This window comes from Aquila chrysaetos, chromosome 14, assembly GCF_900496995.4.
Source record: "Aquila chrysaetos chrysaetos chromosome 14, bAquChr1.4, whole genome shotgun sequence".
In the NCBI taxonomy this organism is placed as follows: domain Eukaryota; kingdom Metazoa; phylum Chordata; class Aves; order Accipitriformes; family Accipitridae; genus Aquila; species Aquila chrysaetos.
The window spans coordinates 30,688,679-30,697,576 of NC_044017.1; positions in this window are offsets into that span (position 1 = coordinate 30,688,679).

Below are 8,898 nucleotides of genomic sequence, written 5' to 3' on the forward strand. Positions count from 1 at the left end.
TTTTACTACACAAAGGGCTGGAGTCTCTGCTTCTTCTTTAGGTGCACTGAAGCTGCCTTGTGCTTCTGGCTCCAGGTCAAGCCCAGCAATCACAGCAACTCACTAGGAAAGGCACTTACAGGCAACAAATCTCAGATACTGCTGAAATATTTCCCTGTAGCTCTCAAAGCCTCCTTCGCCTAACCTAAGATCAAAAAAAAAAGGGAAGTTAAAAATAAGATCAAATTGTTGGCTAATGACACCACCCACTTAATCTAAAGGGAAAAAAAAATATCGTCATGGGATGTTATACCAGGATTCACCTGAAGCAATGCAAAAGTCTGCATATGAGATTGTCACCATCGATGGCTTTTATAGCCAGAGGAATGGGAGAGCCATCTCACTGCAGGTCTGACGAACGGTGCAGTAGAAACACCTATTTCCCTGCCCTTCTGTCAAGGGGAGCTGCAGGTGACGGGCGAAGGCGTGGGTATGGACTTGCAGAACTGAGGTGAGTCCCAACCCTCAGGACATGCTGCCCACACGTGTGGTGGGACACCCTGCGCCTTGTGCCCCTGACTGCCGCTCTGGTCTCTCAAGGCGAAACTCAGCTTACGTGGCTGGTGGGACCAAGCGTTGCACGCCGCGTACGCTGCTGACCCGTCCAGAGCCAGAAGGCAGACCCTACCCAAAAGGCTCAAACCAGATCCTACCCGGAGACCTGGTTTAGTGGGCATGGATGATGGCTGGACTCGATGATCTTGAAGGTCTTTTCCAACCTAAATGATTCTATGATTCAAGAGTGGCACTTGAACCTCATGATGCTCTTCTGTACCCAAGGGAAATTTTAGTGTGGGCCGTCGTTCCCATGAAGATATGATGGCACTTACAAGTCAGACCCCAAAGGACCAAAATAGTGGGAGAAAAGGGGAAACAGTGACAAAGCATGGACAACTCAAAAGTGATGCGGTCCGGTCTCTGCCCACCTTGGTGAGGTCAATATGCCCCAGCCACGGCCACCCGTGGTGTGCCCTGGGAGAGATGCGTCCCCAGGGGGGGTGAAACAGGAGTTAGACCCTTCTCCTGCTACTGAGCAGCCTGGGAGGAGGTTGGGAAGTCACATCCATGTCCACCAAGGCATGGGGACCGAAGCAACTCTGGTGGGAAGGTGTGTAGGGGCTCTGCAATGGGAGGGAGACCCCAGATGGGGTCAGGTGCCTTCAGGGTCTCTTGGCAGAAAACAGTTACCCGGGGTTTGACTTGGGAAAAACTTTTGCCATCTGGGAAAGCATGTGGCTCCATTCTTCTTTCTAGGGCACTTCCTAATCTGCGAATGTCACACCTTCAATGCCAAAATCGCAGAGATGGAGCAGCTGACGGCTGCTGAGCCCTCAGCTCTAGCTTCTCCTTATCAAGCCATTCAGTGCCTTTCTAAGGGCTCTAAAGTGAAGATAAGCTGCATGAGGACTCTCAAGCAAGTATTGCCTTGGCAGCACTGAACCGTCCTGGTCCAGCATTTTATTCTGGCCCTATTCGGTACTGTTGCATATTCAGCATGTCCTGCCCGGGACGGGCGATGGATCTTTCCTGCCGGGGGTACCATCATGGGATGCCTCAGTGCTTGTTGGTGCACGTGGGCAGCAGTGCAATGCCACAAGTTTCCACCAGCAAAATTCCCTGGGACCGAAGGGACGTGGTGATGGGGCTCCGCTCCTCCCACCAGGGCCTGGGGCTGCTCTCCCTCAGTCCCTTACTGTTGCAGCAGTTTCTTCTTGATGCTGCTCCTCAGCTCAGCTTGGGAAGGGTCGGCACAGGGAACCGTGTCCAGCTCTTCCTCCACTTCACCTTCACTCATCAGCTCTTGGATGACAGCGTCAAACGCTCCCTTATATCTCCTGCAGCAAAAGAGCTGTGGGGTGCAGCGCCCATCAGGAGCGGTGGGGCTGGCGTGGGGCACCTGGGTGGACCGGGGACATCCTCACCCTCCAGCTCCCACTGCCCACATCCCTCTCCCCTTCCTCTCTGCCACTTCCATGGGGTGGTTGCTCTCCCTTTTGCCAGGAAGAAACTAATGTTACAGGCATGCTCACATGGTATGGGTAGACTCACATTTTCCTGGGGCTGTTCCTTCAGATCCACCACTGTTGGGATCGGCTTTTCAGGAGCGCTGCAAAAGGTGCACTTTGCAGAGTCTTTGGTCCAGGTGGTCTCCCCAGAGGACAAAGGAAATTCAGCATCAGCATCATTGATTTTTTAAAAACTAAATTGGGCTTAAGTCTAGGTTGCTCCCATAAAGGCAACCAAAGAGCAAAGAAAGGCTTTAAGCCTTTTTAAAAGGCTTAAAACTTTAAAAGAAGTTTTAAAAAGCAGCTCCTGTCTCTTCTTTAAAAACAAAACCCTGAGAAACTGGAACAGGCTTCCTAGAGAGGTGGTCGATGCCCCAAGCCTGCCAGTGTTAAGGGCATTTGGACAATGCCCTTAAAAACATGCTTTAACTTTTGGTCAGACCTGAAGTGGTCCAGCAGTTGGACTAGATGATCATTGTAGGTCCCTTCCAACTGAAAATATTCTATTCTATTCTGTTCTATTCTATTCTATTCTATTCTAGTCTATGTCTCTTAAAGGGGAGAGCATCTCCCCTTTGGAACAATGTTTGCTCCATTATCAGAGAAGAGACACTATCGTCCTTTCTCCCCTCACAGCTGCAGGAGCATCAAACCACCTCCGCAGAGCATTTTTCTGGAAGCGGCATGCCTTTTCTGGAAGATGTCTTGCCAGACAGCTGGCAAATCCTGCACTGCCTGGCTCTAAATGCAGCAACAAGAAATTACCGGGAGGGGAAAACATGCTCGGTGGGAACCCACGGCTCCGAGGTGCACCACTGGACAGGGAGGAGGAATCCTCCACCAAAGCTGTTCACTTTCTCCGAATTTATTTCATGCTCACCTCTGGTGCCATGGTGCTCCTCGGCCTGACTTCTTTTGTCTACAAATAGCAGCGGCAACTCTCCAGCCTCTTCCCCCAAACGAGGATGCACCCAGCAGAGCGAGGTTCTCCTCACTGTTGCCCACCCCGGCACCGACCCGCAGCCAGGCACTGCTGCAAGGTGCTGCTCCCCAGGGAAAAAAACACCACTGAAAAAGCGCACGTCACCGTAATTCCTGGTTAACCGGCCGGCTGGGTCTCACCTCACCCAGGTGGAGGGCAGTCACAGCCATCCCGGCATCCTCACGCTCTCCTCCCGTGGACGGCGGCTCCTCGTCTAACTCCAGCCTTGGACTCCCTTGGGCAAGCTCAGCAGGCTCCCGGGAAGCTTGTTGCAAGGAAGAGTTGCCACTTAGCTCCTATTTATTCAAAGCAATGTCTCACAACTTTGCGTACAGTGCTTTTCTCAGAGAAAGGCTTTGCCATCCATTGCTTCCCCTCCGCCTCCTCTCCTGGGACCTCAGGACTTCTGCGCACCTCTTTTTGTACCAGGGCCCAGCTTCAGCAGAAGAAAGGGCCACCATCACCCTATCCGTCTCTCACTGGTCCCGTACAGTCTTGTGGAGGGGGCAGGCAAACATCCCAGCAAATAGCATCACCCCCCCCCCCGCATCTTTTTGTGCAAGGGGAGAGGGAAATGTGCTGGCTAGGCACAACGCCGTCCATCCCCAGAAGCACCAACTGATCTCCTGTCGCATGCCAAGAGCTTGGGAGACTACATTTCTTCCCTCTTCTTGGGACCTGGCACTTCAAATTTGAGAGGGAAAGCTGCTAAATTAGCCCAAGCACTGTCCCATGCTTTTGAAATATTCATAAATAATCTCAAAATAGCAGTGAGCAGGGAGAGGAGAAGTTTGCTGATGATATTCAGGGTGGTTGAGGCAAAGGGCTGACTGTCAAGAGTTGCAGAAAGACCCTCGTGGCACTGAATAAAAGGGTAATAAAATCACAGATGAAATCTGATGTAGATAAATGTAAAGTGATGCGCATGGGAAAAGACAATCCTAGCTTTACATACAAAATAATGGGCTCTGAGCTGGCTATTTCCACTTGGGAGCGAAATCTTCAGGTTATAATAGATAGCTCTATGCAAATGTCAGCTCAACACTCAGTAGCAATCAAAAAAGCAAACAGAAAGCTAGAAATTATTAGGAAAGGAGGAGAGAGCAAAACAGAGGAAATCATTAAGCTGCTGCGTAAATCCATGGGCTCCCATCTCTTGAATGCTATTGTGCAGTCCTGATTCACCAATCTCAAATATGATACAGAAGAAACAGAAAAGTTACAGAGGAAGGCAATTGAAGATGATCAAAGGCATAAAAGGGCCTCCATTCAGGGAATGACTGAATAGATTAAGACTTTTTATCTTGGAAGAAAAAAATGACTGAAGAAGAAATATGAACAAGTTTTGTGATGGGAAGAGTGGCGTGACTGGGGAACAGCTGTTCACATTATTCAGTGCTCTTCAAAGGAAGAGAGTGATCGTCAAAGAAAACTATCGAGTGACAAGTTCAAAATAAACAAAAGAGATTTTTAGCTGTGGCACTCCTTGCCATAGGCTACAGTGGATGTTTAAAGTTTGTGTTGGTTCAATAAGGTGCAAACTAATCGATGGAAGAAGAATCCCTCAAGCCAATCAAGGGCGATTAAATGCAGAGGGGGTGTCTACAGTTCAGGAGGTTCCCGAGTCACAGACAACTAGGGGAATGGAGAGTATGCTGCGAAGCATGAACAAATGTTTGCTCTATTTTTGTGTTGCTTCCTGAGCATCTGCTGTCTCTCATCCAGGGCAGGACACTGGGCCAGGCGCACTTTGGGGCTGACCCTTTGCAGTCAACCTTACGTCTTGCATTTTACACCGGGCCATTCCTCCCACTAAGGCCAAGCAGCTTAAATGTAGCCCGAGGTGTCTGGTGCTGCTGGTTGTCGTCATTTCTGACGCAGCCCCCTGCATCACAGAGATATAGCTGCTTGGTGGCCTTCCAGCCTGGGCACCCCAGGCGCGATTTTCGGCTTAAAAACCCTTCCGCCAAGACCTGCAGGAAAGCGCATCCCCTTTTCCTTTAGCTCCCAAAGCAAAAGCCTCTGTAGGGCAACCGCTTCAGAGCACGGACCCCTTCTCATGGGATACCCCCACCGTGGAAGACAAAGCAGTGACCCCTGTGGCTGTCGGTGGGAGCCCTGAAGCAGACCTGAGTGACCGAGGGAAAGCATCAAGCCGCCTGCTCTCCCCGACAAGCACGGTGACATAAAGCGAAAATCACCCCCTGCAGAAGCCTGGCTCGCACCATCTCTTCCCATCACCGGGTCTGGGACCTGAGGAAGCCTGTCCAGTCCACCTTCTCCTGCATGGACGAGTCTTCTCCGCGGGTCCTCAGCTGGAGGCCAAGTCGTTCTGAAACACGGCTGATAACCAAGGGATGCACCTCATGCTCATGCAGATCTCTAATTTCGCTGTGCGGTGGAAACGTGACCTGGTGGTGGCTGTGGCTCAGAACAAGGATGTTTTATGGCAGTCGGGTCACCTTCCCCTAGCCTGACCCGGATCATCTCGGCTTTTATCGTTCTAAGGCAGCATTCAAAGAGAGCGGCTCCCGTTCTGCTTGTGATGCATGGCTACAAATGACAGGAGAGGAAAAAAAATAAAATGTGCAGGAGTGGCTCGCACAGTTGGTCCAAATCTGAGCAATTCACTCAAGTTTTCCCCCAGTAAATTAAAAACAAACACTTGGACGCTCCGATGACACAATATATAAGTGTCTCTTCTGGCTGAAAACTCACCACCTTAATGACAGGGACATTTATGTCCCTGTGCACTTTTCCAAGGTTGCCTTAAAAGCCATGCCTTGGCTGTTTACCAGCTGATGGATACAAACTAGGAGCCTCACTTTGCACCTCCTTTCCAGCTAGAAATGAGAGTGAGGGATAGTGGTTATTACAAGGTAATCACACCCCGGGGAAAAATTCCTGAGCTCAAGTATCTCTGTTCCCCACATCAGGGTAATCTCCTTGCACTCGGCTAGCCATTGGCAAAGCTTGTCAAGCTAGGCTGGCTTGTCACTCTCAGCGTTTAGGAGTCTGCCCTATTTCTGGAGGCTGCTGCATCGCCTAAGCAGCCTCGTGTTGACACTGCGTGCTCAGTAATGTGGAGGAGAGGCTTATTTTTCTGAAAAACCTACCTTTTTCACCTATAAAGACTAATTTAAAATAAATGTAAGGCCAAATTCTGTTCTTATTGACACCTGTGCTATTTTGCAGCAGCTCCGAAGGAGTAATGATGATATATGTTGAGACAAGAGGACAATCAGACATCTATCTGGTCGATTGATCTGCAGGAGACGGAGCACAAAAAGCTCCATTACACATACTGAGGCAAATAATCTGATAGCGATAGTTATGGGGAAAAAAAACCCAAACCCCAAACCAAGCAACCAAAAGACACCCCACCCACATTTCTCAGCCCTAGATTTCCAGCAGGAAGGAGTCCCTGCTGTGTTTGGCTCTGTAGGATTAGGGAGAGACATGAGAGCCTTGAACGTAGAGTGTCAACTGCAAGTGGGCAAGAGCAGGTCTTGGCTGCAACCTGGGGAAAACAAGTGGCTTCCCCTTCCCCTTCCCCTTCCCCTTCCCCTTCCTCTTCCTCTTCCTCTTCCTCCCTCATTGCAGCTGCCCCCAGGTTCCCCCCAGCAGACCGGCAGACCCCAAGCCGGCAGAACCCTGGCATCCCATGACCACACCGCTGGCGCAGGCTCCTCGCTCCCGCGATGGCCTTATTTTCATATATTTGCGCTGAATAATACATATTTCTTGTGAAGAAAGGCGGGTGTTTCCGTGCAGGGGGGAACTTGGCAGCTCTGAATACTGAGCAGCTATTTCCTCAAAGCAGTAGGATTCGACCTGGTAATCAACCCTATTAGCATTAAAAGGAACTGTCTAAATGTCAAGCCAGGTTCAATAAATAAGCACTAACACATTTAGAAATGGCTTAGAAAGGGGAATTAAAAGTTTTGCTGCTAATTATGCTCCTTGTTTTAGATTTTCTGTCAATTGTAGCTCTTCCATTCAAATGAGACAATCATTTGCTGCCAAGATGAAGGACATGAGATGGCCTCAAAGTTGAGGGTGGGCAAAGCTGTTTATAGATAATAGAGAGCTAACGGGGACCTCAGCCCCTGGCAGCACCGTAAGGATGGGGTCAGCAGCCCTTTTTGGTCAGGTCCTTCCCAGCCTCCTGTTACAGCAGGTCCCAAATCCTCTGATACCTCTTGACCCCACCAGCGTCGGGAAATGCCAGGAGACAAAGGAGAGGAGGGCAGGCTCCTCCGACCAGCTGAAGGCATGCAGCCCAGGAGGTGGGCAAGCAGAAGCAGGGAGCACAGCTTGCTGGAGGCACATTTTTATAAGCAGCTTCAGAAACCAGTGCTGGTTTTACCAACCAACCCTACTCCTCTGGACCCAGCCACCTCCAACGCTGCCTGAATGGAGGTGGCTCACCCACATCTGGTGCTTTGATGCGGTAATGACATATAACTGATACTGATGGCAAAGGCTAACCCACTCTGCCCCATAATGTCCCCAGTCAATCACGCAATATTCTGTTATTGGAAAAACTCATTTTTGCCCCTCCGATGGTAATCAGTCTATGCCCTGAAGCACGAGGCTGGATAGCCTGTGTAATTTGCAACCTAGCTAAGTGTAACTGCAGATGTTAATCCTATTTATACAAATGCCTGACAAGCAAAAGTAGGGATGGAGAGGCGAGCTGCAGGGTGTGGGAAGGAATAGAGCTGGGTTTCCAGGAACTCTCCTCCTGCAGGTTTCAAGCTGCTGGACCCCAGCCATGGGAGACCGAGAGATTTGGTGTGGGCGAAGGGAGGTAGCACAGGCAGCGACTCTGCAGTTGTGCCCCTCCTTTTGCCTGGTATCTGCTCTGGAAAATGCTGGAGCAGAGCTCACCATGGAGCATGTCCCCTGCTCCAGGGAACCACCCTCTACCTAAGAAATGTGTGTCAAAGCTTGTTGTGAAAATAAAAAATTTAAAAAAAGGAAAAAAAAAAAAGAAAAGAAGAAAAGAAAAGCAAGAATGTCTTCTTTCTGCCCTTTCCCCTTTTCTCTCCAGAATGAGCGCTTTTCATCCCAAACAGAAATGAAATGCTTTGCAGTCCCAGGTCTTGCTTTCACAGCCTGATTCCTCCGAGGACTGCAGATACCCAGACAGAAGAAGAATAGACGAGTTACCTTTTCTGCACTAGTTTGTCACCAAACTTTCAATGGACAACCAGGAGCGTTGTCTTGCTGATCCTATCTCCCCTGCTCTCTGGAATCAGCTGCTCTTCGCTTTGCAGTTTTCATTTTGCAACACCGCTAAATTTCTTCTCCTTCTAATTTATACCCACCTCTGCTTTCAATGTCTCTCACTCTGTTTTTCCACTATCTCCCCCCAGTCTGCCTGTCTCTTAATCCCTATTCTTGTTTTCCTCTCCTCCCTGGGGTCTGTCCTCCTTAGTTTTTCATTCATATTCCCACAGCTATTGACATTTTTTCCTTCTTTAATCCCATATTTCCTGTCCTCTTTCTCAGATTCCCAGCTTTCCTTCTTTCATCCCCTTTCCCAAACCACATATTTTTCTTGCCTCCTGTGGTGTCTGACACCCCATGTCCCACCCAGCTGAGATGTGGCAGAACTGAAACCCACTGAAACTGAGGAGGAAGACCATGGGAGGAAGAGGGCTGCGACCCTTCGGTTTAAGGCTGGTACTCCCAGACATCCACTTGGCCCTTTTCTAGAGGCTAACTCTAGTATTTGGACAAAAATGCTCCCATTCACATTTCCCTTCTCATTTTTGTAATGGCCCTGGATGACTAGACAGGATTACTTGTCCTCCATGGCCACCAAACCGTGCTAATCTCTGATCCACAGCAGCAAAAGGAGGA